This window comes from Hirundo rustica, chromosome 3 (genome assembly GCF_015227805.2).
Source record: "Hirundo rustica isolate bHirRus1 chromosome 3, bHirRus1.pri.v3, whole genome shotgun sequence".
NCBI lineage: Eukaryota > Metazoa > Chordata > Aves > Passeriformes > Hirundinidae > Hirundo > Hirundo rustica.
Window position 1 is genome coordinate 21,529,180 of NC_053452.1, and position 14,738 is coordinate 21,543,917.

Genomic DNA, 14,738 nt, shown 5'->3' on the forward strand with positions numbered 1-14,738 from the left:
GGAGCCGCAGTTCTTGGCTGGCTCTTCTCAGCTACCTGCGGGAGCGACTCCGGCGGAAAGCGTGGCGCCCAAGCAGAACCGCCCGGTCTGGGGCTGAGGAGCGGCTCCTGAACTTGATTGCAGCCCGCAGCCGGGATTAAATATTAGTATATCACGGGAGCTGTCACCGGTTCATTTTTCTTCCCGTCGAGCCGCTTACGTCGCGGTGCCCCGGTGCTAGGCCGGGAGTGACGGGAGCGCCGAGGAGAAGCCCCGGCCGGCAGGCAGCATCGCCCCGGCCGCGGCCGCGGAGAGGCTGCACGGGAGGTGACAGTGTACTATAGGTAGATGCCCACTAGCTGTCCTTACTGCCTGCACAGTGCGTGGCTGTTGGCAGTTAAGGCAGGCATGAAAAGTGAATTGCCGTGATCGCATGTCAGGGAAATAAGAAGGGAAGTAGCAAATAGCCTGGCTGGCAGGAATAGAGTTTGGGAAGGGGACGCAGGGAAAGCCCACTTTAGTGTTTTGAGGGTAAAGAAAAGAAGATAAACAGAGGTAGGGTGCCCTCTCAGCTATGGCTTATAGGTCAGCGCTCTGTATGTAGTGTATGATAGCTTCGTAATGTAAGAATGCGGTTTTCGCAGCTTTTACTGATAAGGACACATTTTTCATAAAATACATAAAAAGATGATAAGTTGAGTATTTTATGTGGGGTTTTTGTTGGGTTCTTTTGGTGAATGTTTCACCCCCCCCCCCAACCCCCCCAAAGGAGCTTTCTTGAATTTACCTTCTTACAGCTAATTTGAATGATTAGTTTAGATAAGCCTCTTAGAGTAGATGCATTTAAATGAAATCGGGGCACATGTCTTTTTGGCTCTGGTGCAAGATTCAAACTAATTTTTTTCTTCTTCTGACTCAGTTAAAAGTCATCTCAAAACACCCTTAATATATTGTGTGAGTGCAGGGCTGGTGGCATGTGGGATTGAGTGGACACAGAGAAAGAACTAACATTCAGAAACATACCTACTTCTCCATCTCAATTAATAAACACCGGAGTTTTACCTGTTATTAATATCCATAAGAACTGTGATTTGACTACATACTTTAACATGCATATGTAGTAAGCATAAAGACTTAGATGTAGGAGTTTCTGCAGCTCTTATGGATGAGGGTAGAGAGGATTCGAGCTAAAAATTGTCCGAACATTTTGGGAGTGCACAGACATCTGTCTGATCATCACTAGGTATGCTTTGATTTTGAGGCAGAGCTTGTTAAAGAATGCAATAACTTAAAGCCAGCTGCAGTCTTAGCTTTTTGCTCTTTCAGCAGTAATAATAGCACTAATAATTACTAATAGTTAATAAGCTAACAGATGCAATACATATTTCTGACATATGTGTCAGTTTAATAATTTTAAATGAATCACTGCGTTCATAATGGGAAATCTCCTTCAACCTCTGATTAAAATGTAACGTTGACTAAAGGATTATAGAGCGGACTTAATTTTACCGACTGTTTTAACAGTTGTCACAGCTGTTGGAAGAAGGAAAGGCAATTGAAACACTCCAAAAAAGCGAGGGGGGGGGGGGTAGGGAGGGGAGAAAACAGGAGTAGTTTAGTAAATTTAAACGTGATCTCTGAATGCCAAACATAGAAAATTGAGATTTGTAACTCCAGAAACCTTCTGTGCACTATGTATGTTTGTGTTTTGTGGCTCACTGTATTTCATTCATTTGAACATGGAGCTGCTTTCCCAGTTTCTCCATTTAAAAATGTGCAACGGTGTTTAAATGTGAAACAAATTCATCTGTTCCCCTGCGTAGATTTTCATCTTGCAACAGAACCGATAGAATAAGCAGGTGACAAGAAATAAAGGTTGCGTAGAATGGCTGTAACATTTAAAAAGCGGACGTAGGTGTCACATCATGTGAGTACTTCAGCGCAGTGATGGTTGGTGTACATATTTTGTATTTTCTAACCATCCTCATGTTGCGATGTGGGAATGGTCTGTGGAGTCACCCTGTGAGCCTGGCCGGGTTGTGTTTGTGTATGGACGAATGTGAGTGTGTGTGTTACTTACATGTACGTATATTTGTGTGTTTGCGTGCGCGCAAGGCGATTATGTGCTAAATGTAAAAGAGTTTATGTCAGTTTCACTCCTTAAAATGTTTTGGCGTAGCCTCAAATTGCTGAAGAGTTTTTTTAGAAGCGTCTTTCATTCCTAAAGGCAGGAAAGGGGCAGACTGAGGAACGCTTCTTTGTGAAGTGGGAAAGCAGCACTTGATTCCGCTCCACGGTTTCTCCAGGCTCTGAACGTCTTTAACCTCACCGGTCTGTCTTATTAGATAGTGTGTTCAGTTGTTCCTGAGCAATAAAGCCCCAGGCTGGTGTTCCCCTGGGTGCCCAGTGTGTGGAGTGGCACGCAGCCCTTGGTGGGTGCACAGCCCCTGGCTGGGCTCTCCCAGGGCTCTCCCCTTGGGTAGCAGGCAGGCCTTGGTCCCTTCTTCCTTCCCTGTTTCCGGTCGTAGGGCTTTGCTTTTTTGGTTCTGCTATGCTGCTGGCAAGTTTTTGAATCCTGCAAAAAGTACAAAGGGTTTGTGCTGAAATGCCTGTCTGGCGGATTTTTTCTTTACTGGGGCTTACCCCTCTTTTAATGATGGGTGCTCATTTTAATGTGTTTATGGTTGTGCTCTTTTATTTACTGAGCCTGGTGCGTTGCAGCGGTAATTAACCCATGTTATTAGCAAAGCCCTTGTGGATATCCATTAATTCTCTCCAATGGCTGATCGTTTTTTCCGTACTTTTTTCCCCTGTTTATTCCTAAGAATTGCTGTCCTTTTTCTGGCAGACCTTAAGCTTAAGCATTTCCTACAGATTTCTTTTTAAACTGAGGCAGGTAGAAGGGCATCATCCCCATAGTTCCATAATAAAGAATAACTATTGTCTTTACAAACTGTTTTCAGAGATGCTAATGGGAAGCAAAACAACTATGAGAATCTGTAGGGAACAATTTATTTAATTATTATTTTTCAAACCACATGCTTAATGATAAGAAAAGAGATAAGAATTTTCTTGGGGTTTTTTTGTGTGTAGCTGCATTAGCTGTTGTGAATATTTTAGCGTTCATATTTTAATCAGATTTCAACTTAGTTAATAGCACTTTGGGCATTTAAAAAATATTGAGCCAGCAGAAAAATACTTGTGCTTGCACTGCTGAGAAAAGATAAGGGCCACCTCATTAGCCAATCCTACTTTTGCAATTAATTTTAAATACATGGTGCTATTCATCAAACGGAGAAGGTAACTTGTCTATGATAATATTTAACAATACTTGAAGCCCACTTTGCTTAGAGTAGCTAAAAAGTATGATACGTCTATTCTCACAGATATGCCAGTCCGCATGCTGTGCTGCTATTTCTGTATGTTACAAAGTTATGATGGAAAAATTATGGTCTAAAAATATAATATATTCATGAATAAGTGACAAGATGATTCGTTTTACAGAACAAGTTTTTGAAGGACTGACCCTGGGCCTGCAGGGATGTTGCTTGCACCTCTGTGGAAGTATAAGCAGGAATGAAAAAAATTTAAGCTTTCAAGGTAGTATATAGAATAATTACTTTTTTGCTTAAAATAAGTAAAACGTATGGAAGAAGTAGGAAAAAAATATGAAATGAATTCTTGCTCCTATTGAACCCTAAAGTAGCCTCTGTCTATATGATAAGCTTTTCTATGAATTCTTTTTCACAGCAAATTCATGGAGGGAAGAAACAATAAAATGTTGATCCGTTACAAGTGCATATGAGCCTCACGCTACCGAGCTCTCTAGAGGAAATCTGTGATTATGCTGGGCCAGTTTGTTCAGTTTTTATCTCTTTTACATCCACTGGCCTTGTATTAAATTGTCATTGTCCTAAAGCACATGAGAGAGAAATGAATTGCATTTCTCGACATGCTCTGACAGTGAAATATTTAGCCTCTCTGTCTCCAATCATACTCATATGTATGTTTGATAGTGCAGGGGTGACACCAGCAGTCGCTGCAGCTTGGCACTCCACTTATTACATGTTCTTTTACATTTTGTGTGTCGTCTTTTAGGCTTGACTTAGGGAGTCATGCGTGCGCAGTCGTATCTGTAGCAGCATGTACGTATGTGGTTTGGTTTTGTATGCATTTTGTGTGAAACCTTCTGCCTGTGCACAGCAAGTTTTGTGTTCAAACACGTTTGTATCCATGCCTCTGTGTGTGTTCCAGGTGTATAGTGTATTGCTTATGCAGTTTTGGCAATGTACATCTATTGTTGTGTGCTAGCCACAGACATATACACGGTAAGTACGTATATATGCAGAGCTATATAACTTCCCTCTGTGCAGTTGCTTGTCAAAAGCAGCTACCTTTATGTGGTTTTATGTGGTTATTTTCTTATCCATAAGAAGAGAGCTGGCTAGCAATGTAAAGTATTTACACCTCATTTTGTGTCAGATTCTCCATGTATTCTAGCAGGTTTTGTATTGTAGTCACAGTTTTGCTTTTAAAAGATGCTGTATTTTTTTGTAAATTTTTTCTCTTACAAGTAAACAAGTGATCTAATATTTATTCACATTTCTGTAAGTTTTGGCTGTCAAACAGATTTATTTTTTCAGCTAAATATGTCCTTGGACACACAGCTATATTTACATCTAAAGAATATAATTATTTTTACGGGGGGAAGCCTCCTGCATACGGTTGTTAATATACATCATGGTGTCCTCAGACAAAAATATAAAATATATATGTGGTTTTAATGGTCCATAGTCCTCTCCGAAAGTCCTGTATTTGTGGGGGTTTTGTATTCTTCTTTTGTTGTTCTGTTGTCCAGAAGTAAAAATACTATGAAACATTAAAGAAAAATATTAAACTGAATTGTACACTGCTGTTTCAGATAGTATTGCTTAATTATTCTTTAAAGGACTTGGTACTGTTTTTTCAGTAGCACTTTGGAGAGTAACTTCTATAGGATATTGCCTTTTGACTTCTGTGTCTTATGAAACAATTTATGCATTTTCTGTTACAAAAGCTTTAAATCTCTTGGGTTTGTTTACATAATGCTTGTAATGTTTTTCAATTAATTTGTATTTCCTTCAAACAAATAAGGGCTTTTCTCTTTACTGTTCCTTAATATAGCAGGTTTGCATCAAAGGGAATCTTATCTAATTTCCAATTATTTTCCTCTTTTAAGTAGCATAGCTTTCTAATCAGAGCATCATTGCCCATTTCTTTTAAAATTGAAATAAAATTTATTTTTTCACTTCATCATCTTATACTTGCTAGAAAAATGTCTATTCACAGCCTGATGAAAGTTAAAGCGATAGAAGTACTTTTACAGAGTATAAGACAAGCATATCCTGTTTTTCTGTACCGCTGAATGTCTTATTCTTACCATGGGTTACCGTCTTGAATTTTTATGTCATCTAGATGAAATTTTCTTATTTAGATCGAAATTTGTTTACAAGGCAAAGCAAAACAAATGAAAAAAAACCCCTCAAAACTAATATAGAACCTTAAGTATGTATGAAATTGGAGGAGGATGGCCATTCACAGTGGTAAGTTAGTATAGTGGGGTGTATAAAATAGAAGGCCCTTGTTCTCTGTCTAATCAAGCCATTTATAATATCCTTGTATAGAATTGTGCCAATTTATTTATATGATAACCTGCTGAAATATGATTAGTTACCCCTATACACCTAAGAATAGTCTAAATATATCCTTTCATCATACAATGAAAATTATAGTCTCTTTTCCTGAGTAGATTCTCTTAAAGGGTTGTATTCTGAAATCGCACTTTAAGGTAAAGTGATTAGAGGTTTTCCAAGTTTATTACTCTGTAGCTTAGTGTAGATGTCTCTTACCACGCTGTGTGTTTTCATGTTGCTGTAAGTGGAAAAAAAAGCCCTGTGCATCTCCTTTTCATCATTTTGATTGGAACTACATACCATATGTAATGTGTTTTGGCAGCACTTACCTAGCCAAAGAAAACAAATTAATATTAGCCATGCTGAGGGGTGTCAGAAGTATCACAGATGTGTCGATTTAGCTTTGCTCCATCACAGACTCTTTCCTTAAACAACTGGTCAAGCTGTCGCAAAATGTAGCATTGGTTACGGTGAGATTCTAATAGGTGTGATCAGAGATTGATGGCTTTGGCAAGTTAGAATGAGAAGATGATGTGAAGTTGCGGTTTTTGTTTTGAATGGCCTCAGAAAAAAAACCCTGATTCTAAACAAACAAAAAAATTAACAAAAATTTAAAACCCCTAAAAACCTAATTAAAAAATTTTAAGTCAGCCGTGTGTGCACACACGCGCCCCCTGGCCCCCCAAGCCAGCTAGATATTAAACAGTATAAAGTCCTGGAGATACAGAGATGCTGGTGAGCAAAATGAAAAAGTCATATCTAAAATGTACTGCTAGCTTGTTCCTAAGCATTTCTGAAATTCCTTCCCATACAAAGGTGCCAGGATGGGTGAGGGGGAAGTGGCTTGTTTTATTCAGTCTGTTCTAACCTGTGATATTGCTGCTCTTTCCCCCTTTCCCTCTATTTCTGGATTTGTTTCTAGAGCTGTTTTTGGAAGAAACACTTTTATCAATCTCACATGTGAATATTTTTAAGGAAATACATAATAGGAAAATCAAGTAAAAACAGTAGTTAACTAAAAAGGTGAAATCATACTCCTTTATGTGTATGCTTTGCAGAGTACTACTAGCGGTTTGTATGGTTTTCCATATATTAAAAATATAAAAGAATCAAGCAATTTTCTATGTATTCTTTATTTACTTTTTTTTTTTTTTTTTCTGTTTTCAAATTGGCTGTAGGATTTGGTTCCTGTCTTTGTGAAGGATGACTGCCAGTGTCCCTTTATGTTTGAGTTAGTGTTTTACTGCTTTAGGTGGACTGTGATATACTCGATTTTGGAGTATTGGAAACTATTAATGCTAAAATAATTTTCAGAGGGATTAATTTCAGCAAGTCCATGGGGCTTTCTCCTGCAAAATTATTTTTTCATTTTTAAGGAAAAAAAAGGCATCTAGTTAAAAAAAAACACTGAAACTCACGTGCCACCTAAAAGAGGTTTAGAGTGCGTTTCCAAAGCAGATGCCCATATATTGCTAGCAAAATTATCGTTGAAGAATGGTAAAATTCTTACATCAAAAAGTGGATTTTTTTTTTTTTTTTTTTTTTTGCACCTCTTACTGTGGGTAGTTTAATGCTCTGTGAATGCAAGTTTATCTTTACTGATTTATATTCACTTTCCCATCAGTGAAAGAGTTCCCTGGCAGGGTTCTCTTAGCAGCCGCCACCATGGTGGGACGGACGAGATGTTCCGAAGTGGCACCAAGTGCCGCGTCTGCGACCAGCCGTTCCCCTCAGCATTGGAGGGGTGACACTGGGGTTCCCCGTGGCCGAGTGACATCTGGGGACACCCCATCGCTCTCCTGGCAGGAGCCGCTGGGGCCCAGTTGGCGCTGGGCGACATTAAGGGCGCGGAGCGGCCGCCGCCGGTGGCTGACGTTGGTGTGAATGACACCTGTCCCATCAATCACCAGGCCCCGGTGTCACAGATGGAGAAACAACAATCGGCCGCATTACCCGGCGCTGCACACTTGGCTTAATTCGGCTCATTGTTCTCCCACAAATCTCGAGGATGGCTGGTTCAGCGCCGGGAGCCCAGGCAGAGGCGCGGGATGGGCTCAGGTGGTGGCACGGGCCTGCCCTTTGCTGCTCCATCAGAGGTACTCGGGGGAAGGCTGACGCTGGGAGGGGGCGGTGGGCAGGAGCCTCCGTGCAGGGGCTGGAGCTCCAGCTTCCAAGGAAGGCTGTAATTAATCAAAGAGCTGAAACTCAGGATTTCTCCTGGCGTTCCAGAAGTTTTCATTTAGCGAGCTGAGAGCGCCCAGCGCACAGCCAGGTTAGCGTTTAACTCTTGGAACGCTGTGCTCGTCCCGGGAGTACACCGTCACCCTGAGGAGAGGGACGGGGATGCTCTGCCTATTTCCGATGGCGAAGGTGAAATCTTCAAAGCCGTGGCTGTTCTGTAGTAGTTGGTCTGCAATTATTCCTCAGTAGTTAGCACTGAAAATTCTGCGTCTGAGACGCTGCATGAAGAGGATAGTTGCCGAGAGGCTTGTTTGGGGGAAAGTGGGAGGTTTTTTGTTTTGTATTTGTGGTGGGTCTTTTAGTGCCAGGTGAAGGCTGGATCATGGGAAATCACTGTCTTGTTCCGGAAAAAGCAGTACAGGTATTTAAATGCCTTCAGACACTGTGGCCATTTTCCTTTCTTTCACTTTTTCGTCCTTTCCAAATCAGAGACAGTTCGTAGAGGACAGGAGAAGAGAATAAACAAAAAGGCAAATAGAAATTATTTTTCTCTGCTGGTAAGGCCTGTGTCAGATTTGTTTTGAATGCATTTGAAACCTATTGCTTCCATGCTCTTTTCCAAGTAGTACCAGTTAAATACCTGTGAAATACTGAGATGGAAGTGATCATTCTTCACAAATTTTTTCTCATTTTTTCCCTCCCTACGTGACTGTATTTTTGTTGTAAGCTAATTCACTGTTGCTGGTTTAGTTACAGCTAACATCAGGCAGAAAACCTGTAACGTGCCAGAAACAGGCTACAGTGTGCTGAAGACACAGCTTATGTTTGATTGTGTGTAAATACAGTTAGTTAGTTGGGTTTATCTGATAGCCTGGCAGAAAGAGAGAGGAGCAGTACAAACTGTTTTCAGTAACTGTGCTGTTCATACACCTGATAAGATTGAGAGTGCTTTTGAACTACTGATATGCTTTGAATAAGAAAAGAATAATCACATCCATTGGCACCGGCTTATCAGGAATGAAGTAAAATGCCAGCACTTTTACATTAGCAAAAGTAAATGTTTTAGACACTTTGGGCTTTTTTTCCATTTAAATGAAATAGCAGGGTGCTTTTGAGTGTGCTGTAATGAATGGAAGGATTTATTACCTTGACAAAATTACAGGTGAATGCGTTGAGAGAGGAGTCCTCAGCAACAATAACAGCTCTTTTGATAAGTGGCTACGTCTATTCGTGCTTTTGGAACAGAAATGCAGCAATTTTATCCTTTCTTGCTTTGTGAGGTGTAGTGGCTAACTTACAATGTGCAGTTCTTCATAGTGTAACGTACTTGTGCAATTAGAAATATACTGGCAACACATTTAATATTTGGCACGCAACACGGCTCTTCATAAAATAATGCTTGATCGTTTACTAGTGTGTCCACTGCCTTCAGTTGCTGTGTATTTTCATATTTGAGAAAGAATGTATCTCAGAGTATTTGCTGGGAAGGCAAGGTATGATTCATCATTAGCTTACCCCAGCAGGCATGAAGCATGCTCAGATTCACTGTTATTTTCTCAAAGTTGGCCGATTTGTATTTTTGTACACTTTTTTTTAAATTTTATTTCTGGGTTCTTTTTCTTATAGGTGCCTTACACAATTCCTTACACAATTAATTCAGGGATATTCAAATTTGACAAATGACAGTGCAAGACCATATTTGATTGATTTTGGATTATTATTGATTACTGTCAATGAGATCCCAGTGACACTTTGAAATCAATGATATGTGATTAAACCAAAGCTCCACTGTTCTATACATTAGGTAGCAGTCGGGAATTTAGGAACTGAATGTTCACAAGCTATAGATTAAGACAATGTTCAGATTTAAATAGCCCTTTGTTTGGCATTTATTCACCAAAATACGTTCCTTAGGAAAGTTAGTTTTCTCAAGTGCGAGCTTTCAGTAAAAGAAAGGTCATTGATTTAAGGTTTATTAAATTTTAGCTAAAAACAACTGGCTCCATTTGGGTGTAAAATAATTTAAGTACTTACTGCAGGCAACCTTCATGCTTTAGAGCTGTTGCTCAAAGGTTTCATTCTTCTATGAAGATGTCAGCTGTAAATATAAAAATGCATCACTGAAAGTGTAATGGTTTAAAGATTCTAACAAATAAAAATTCCTGCCTGGGGAAAGCACTATAATCAAAATAAAGTAGTCTTAACTTTTTTTTTTTTTTTCCCCTCTCCTGCGGAGGCTGCACTTGAAAAAGAGTGCTTCAAGGCAGCAGGTGGCAAGGTTGGTAGGGAATGCCAATTTCTAATCTATCTATCTGTCTATCTATTTATTTATTTATTCTCCCCCACAGATGATGATGGTCTATCTTTGGAATCAGCCATACACTTCAGCCACTTATACTAGCAAAATGTGAGCTGCCGCCGCCTCTAAAATCCAGTATCCTGGCATTTAAGTCAACTTTATAATCTGGCAAAAAACCCTACTTGGCAGTATTAAAATCTAGCTTCAAAAGCACTTTTATTTCTGAAAGCTTTTTGTCTTTTTATGTCTCTTTAGCCCATATTAAATTTCTCAGGATCAGTGGCCTGGGTGGATGGATGGATTGATGGATGACTGGGGTGGGGATTCTTCTCCCCCTTATACCCTGCCTTTTTTTTTTTTTTTTTTTCCCCCCCCAAATTAAAAAAAAAAAAAAAAAAAAAAAAAAAAAAAAAAAAAAGTATCATACTTGTGCATTAGGTAATGCTGGAACAGAATTACTGCAGATGCAGCTGTTTGACAAAATTAATGTGAGGCTTTTGTGCCATTGTTGGGTAAGTCAGGAGAGATTTTCCAAGCTAAGAGGGACAGTCTGCTGCAAAGGTCTTGCTTGCATCTGTTTGAAGAAATCTTTGGCCTCTACTGATAGTGGACTGATTCAGGACTAAATGGAAAGAATTACATTCATTTTAGCAGGTTTTGGATCAGTCTCTATAATTGATTTTAAAAAAAAATGAATGATTTGGAAGTATTTTAAAATAAATCAATCAAGAAATGGAGCCTGTGTCCAAGGACTCACAGCCAGGATGTGACATTTGCACCAGTATAGAGTTGCCTAAGGGAGTGTGACCAGGAAATGCTAAGATTACCCCATAATATTTTCTGTGTGAGCCTAAAAGCAGTGTTGGCATTATGCCCATATCTTCAGCCTTGGGTTGCCTAAAGAAGAGGTAGAAATCTTTTCGATGGAGATGATAAGACAAAGTGAGACTGATCCCTTTTTTTCCTGATTTTACATCTGAATTGCAGGAGAAATTGAAATGCTGAATTTACATAGAGGTTGATATATCTTGATTTGTTTCTGGTGATGAATTTGGGGTGTAAAGCTGTAATGTGTAATACATATGTGTGCTTGATGCATGTCACCTTTTTATATATATGCCAAGACACCTTGGTGTTCCTCTGCAGAATTCAGAAATCACCAAGGATCATTCACTGGGTCTTTGCCTATGGGATACAAAATACATTCTAATAGATGGAGAATTGCCTTGACTAGCCTCCAACCAACATTTTATGAAAAGTTTGGTATAGTGTTTAAGAGATATAGGAACTTGGCATTTGGACAGAAAGCATTTTTCTCTTTGTAGAAAGAAATAGACCAAGATGGCATAACGGATAAAGGAAACAAGTATTCTGATGCTTGTTTATGTTATTGTAGTCATATAAAGAGTACCATAAAGTGGGTGTGAAAGTACCATGTACTGCCCTCCATTTTAGACACTTTTCTAGTGCAAAACTTTGTCATAGGTAACAGTGTCTCCATCTGAGTTGGTAAATGTGCGCATGATTTCTGTCCCTGATCTCAATTTTGCTTCCATGTGTTCACCAAACAGAGGACTTCTGTTTTCATTTGGTCTGCTTCCCTTAAGTTTTTTATTCTCCTTGGCTATGAACACTACATAAATCCAGACCTATTCCTTTAATCACAGATCATGTTTTTGTCTTGGATAAAGCATTCAATTTTTTGAACAAATGAAGCATAGGTGTGACTTTATGACCTTTTTTTTTAAAATGTGTGTAGTTAGTGTTGTGATTAAGAAACAAAACCTGATTTCTATGACAGTAATATCTTGAATTTCATGTGACAATACACTCAAGGAAGTTTTTTTGGTTTTTTAATCTGCAAAAGCTTGTTCCTGTAAAGGTTCACAAAAGGATGCATTATCAGCATTAGAGCAAAGCCTATTATTTTATTAGGCACAAAGGAAAAGGTGAGTTACACAGCATATATTTATAAAGGTTGTGTCCATGACATTTGTCTCTAAGATTTGCTATCTGGAGAAGAACTGCTAGGAAAGCTAGGCATAAGGACTAAATGTAAGCATGTGCACTTAAACAGTGGTTTTAAATCTGAACAGTTGGGATTAGTGGAGCAAGGAAAAGGAAGCAGGAATACCAAGTCTTTCTTGCCTTCTACAGTTTGTGCACAGCAGTTGGGTTTTTGTTTCCACTTTAGTGCTTAGTTTTTTGTCGGAGCTGGTGAGGATTGTCTGGGAGCGGCACAAACCACAACCCATCAGCAGGCTGCTAGTCAGCAGCAGGTGTGAACAACATAAAACAGGATTAATGCTGAACCAGAGTGTGCACTAAAAACAGAACCCCTGTCTTGGTTTTACAAGGGCAGTAAGATAGAAGCACTCTTGTGTTTACTAAACACGTGTTTAGTGGACTATGTAAATGGCTCTGCTCAGCTGCAAAGGAGTAAGTGCAAGAATTATTATGCATTTGAGATTTTTAAAGACACTTTTTCCTCCTTTAAGAGTGCACCTCTGTTACTGTTTAAGCAAAGGCAGGGAGGTAAATGTCAAGGTATTCAAAATCAGTGCTTCAAAACTGAAGTGCAGGAAAGGGAGGATGGAACATCAGCAGTGTTCAAACTTTCTTAGTCATTGACATAGAGGGGGAGGTAGATTTTACTGTCTTTTTAAAATCACACCTTTGCAATTAAGGGTTTCATGTCTGCTTCTTTCTTCATTTCCTTTTAAAAGGCAGCTTTTCCATTCCTTTGTGTTTGCATATTTGGGAGCTGTTAAAACAGTGTATTTATTATATCCATTACATTCAGCATCAACATCTGCCTTAACTTATGCTCTGTATTATAAGTATTTTTCTCTTGCTCATTATTCCTGGAACAGATTTCAGAAGAGATTGGTATCTGCCAAGCTGCATTTACACTATATACATAACTTGATTTGAAAAATAAGAAGACAACAAAAGAATAATCGACCCAAACCCTAAAAACTCTCAGCAAAAAAAAATTCTAACAAAATAATGATAACAAACTCTCAATTCCAAACCCCTCCAAAACCAAAACACTAACCCACAAAAGACACAGCTCATTTTTCCTGAACTGGTAAGCATTTTCATAAGTTCTGCAAACTTAACCTCCAGAAAAATCATCAGATCTGTTTGCAAAGCTCAGAGGAAAATCTCATCCCTTTGAAAATCACCATCATGGTATTTATATCATGTCCTGTTTAACTATAATTATGTCTTCTTTTCTATCATGTTCTTATTGGATTTCTATTGACAAATACTTTTCTCATTGAACAGAGTGAAGTTTTTTTAATCAGTCTTCTTTCATCACCCTAATTGCTTGCAAGTTCTTAGGTTATAGAGATGTATTTAGCCATGCTTTTTTTGTTGGTTTTTTTTTTTGGGGGGGGGGGGAGGGGGGGGATTGGTTGGTTGGTTTTTTTTTTTTGTTATGAAATGCTTTTATGAACTATAGCTGCTTTTGTAGGGTCCACATCATGTCTTCACAGACACCTCTGCAACTTGACTCCTTTTGCTTTGGGACATCCTTATTGCACCTCTTTAGAGAGGTACAGGTCTGACTTTTGAGGGCAAGTGGTGGGATAGGATGAGAGCTTTGCTTACGCATGTTGTGCACAAGGCAATGGCAAGCATTACCAAAGGAGGAAGATTGCATTCAGAGTTTAAATCTGAAGTAAAAGAGAATTGAGTAGGTTTGTTTGAGAGCAAAAAATAGTCAAGAATTAATCTATTTTCTAAAATACCTGGAGTAGTCACTTTACATTATTAATTAGTGCATTTAAATCCACCATTAAAAGCAGTTGGTTTAATGCCCACGCTGTGAAAATATACCTAAAACATTATAAAATTAATGATTTCATTCACTCTTATTGCATTTCCCCCACACGCAGAGTTAAGTACACTGTTTCAGTGCTAGGAATATACATGATTGTTTCAACAATGAGTTTTGATAATGAAAACAGAAGGCTTGGGAAATCCTAATTTTCCAATGTAAATTCATTATCAGTAATAAAACAAGCTTACCAGCATTATACACATTTTGAATCCAAGTGTGGCTCTGTGATTGCTTCTCCAATAGTGTATGTGTTACTGTTGTGGCAACTTGGTGGTGGCTCAGAGGTTTATTTTTAAAGAGGGTGTTCCTGCATGTTCAGAGTTCTGTTCATCTGTTGTTGCTGAGAAAACAGCTTATATCATCAGAGTGAAATCATGACTTGTGAGATAGCATTTGTAAAGTGCACTGCTTTTACTGGCTCTCTGATGTTGTAAACTCGTTACTATAGCTCAAAATGCTTTTCTGTAGCTGGTAGTACATAGTTCACCATTTCCAGAAGTTGCTGGTCCCAAAATCTGTTGCACAGGTTTATGAGTTTGTGTGTATGGTCCAACCCTGGGTTGTGCGACCCTTTTTTTTTTCCTTCCCTGTCCCCCCCACCCCTTGGAGGTGATAATATAAAACCTTGAAGTTCGGGATTTTCAGTCAGGACGTGTAAGCATACAGAAGTTGTGCTGCTTATCCAAAGTTTATCCTAAGTGCTTAACCTCTTTGGCCTTAGAATGAGTCTCGGCAGCCCATGAAAGCAGTCTGTCCC

At 39.1% G+C, this 14,738-nt stretch overlaps 1 protein-coding gene across 32 annotated transcripts in view; it reads left to right on the forward strand.

Annotated features, from left to right (window-relative positions):
- The window catches only part of ESRRG (estrogen related receptor gamma), a 387,661-nt gene that overhangs the window by 229,558 nt on the left and 143,365 nt on the right, over positions 1–14,738 (forward strand). The window contains exon 1 of one of the 32 annotated variants that reach the window (XM_058420045.1): positions 3,561–3,579. The exons of 30 other annotated variants lie outside the window; for them this stretch is intronic. The gene's annotated coding sequence lies outside the window, so the exon portion shown is untranslated. Of the gene's footprint in view, positions 1–3,560; positions 3,580–7,728; positions 7,748–14,738 lie in introns of those variants that run through there. One more of the 32 variants, XM_058420048.1, reaches the window with a different exon arrangement.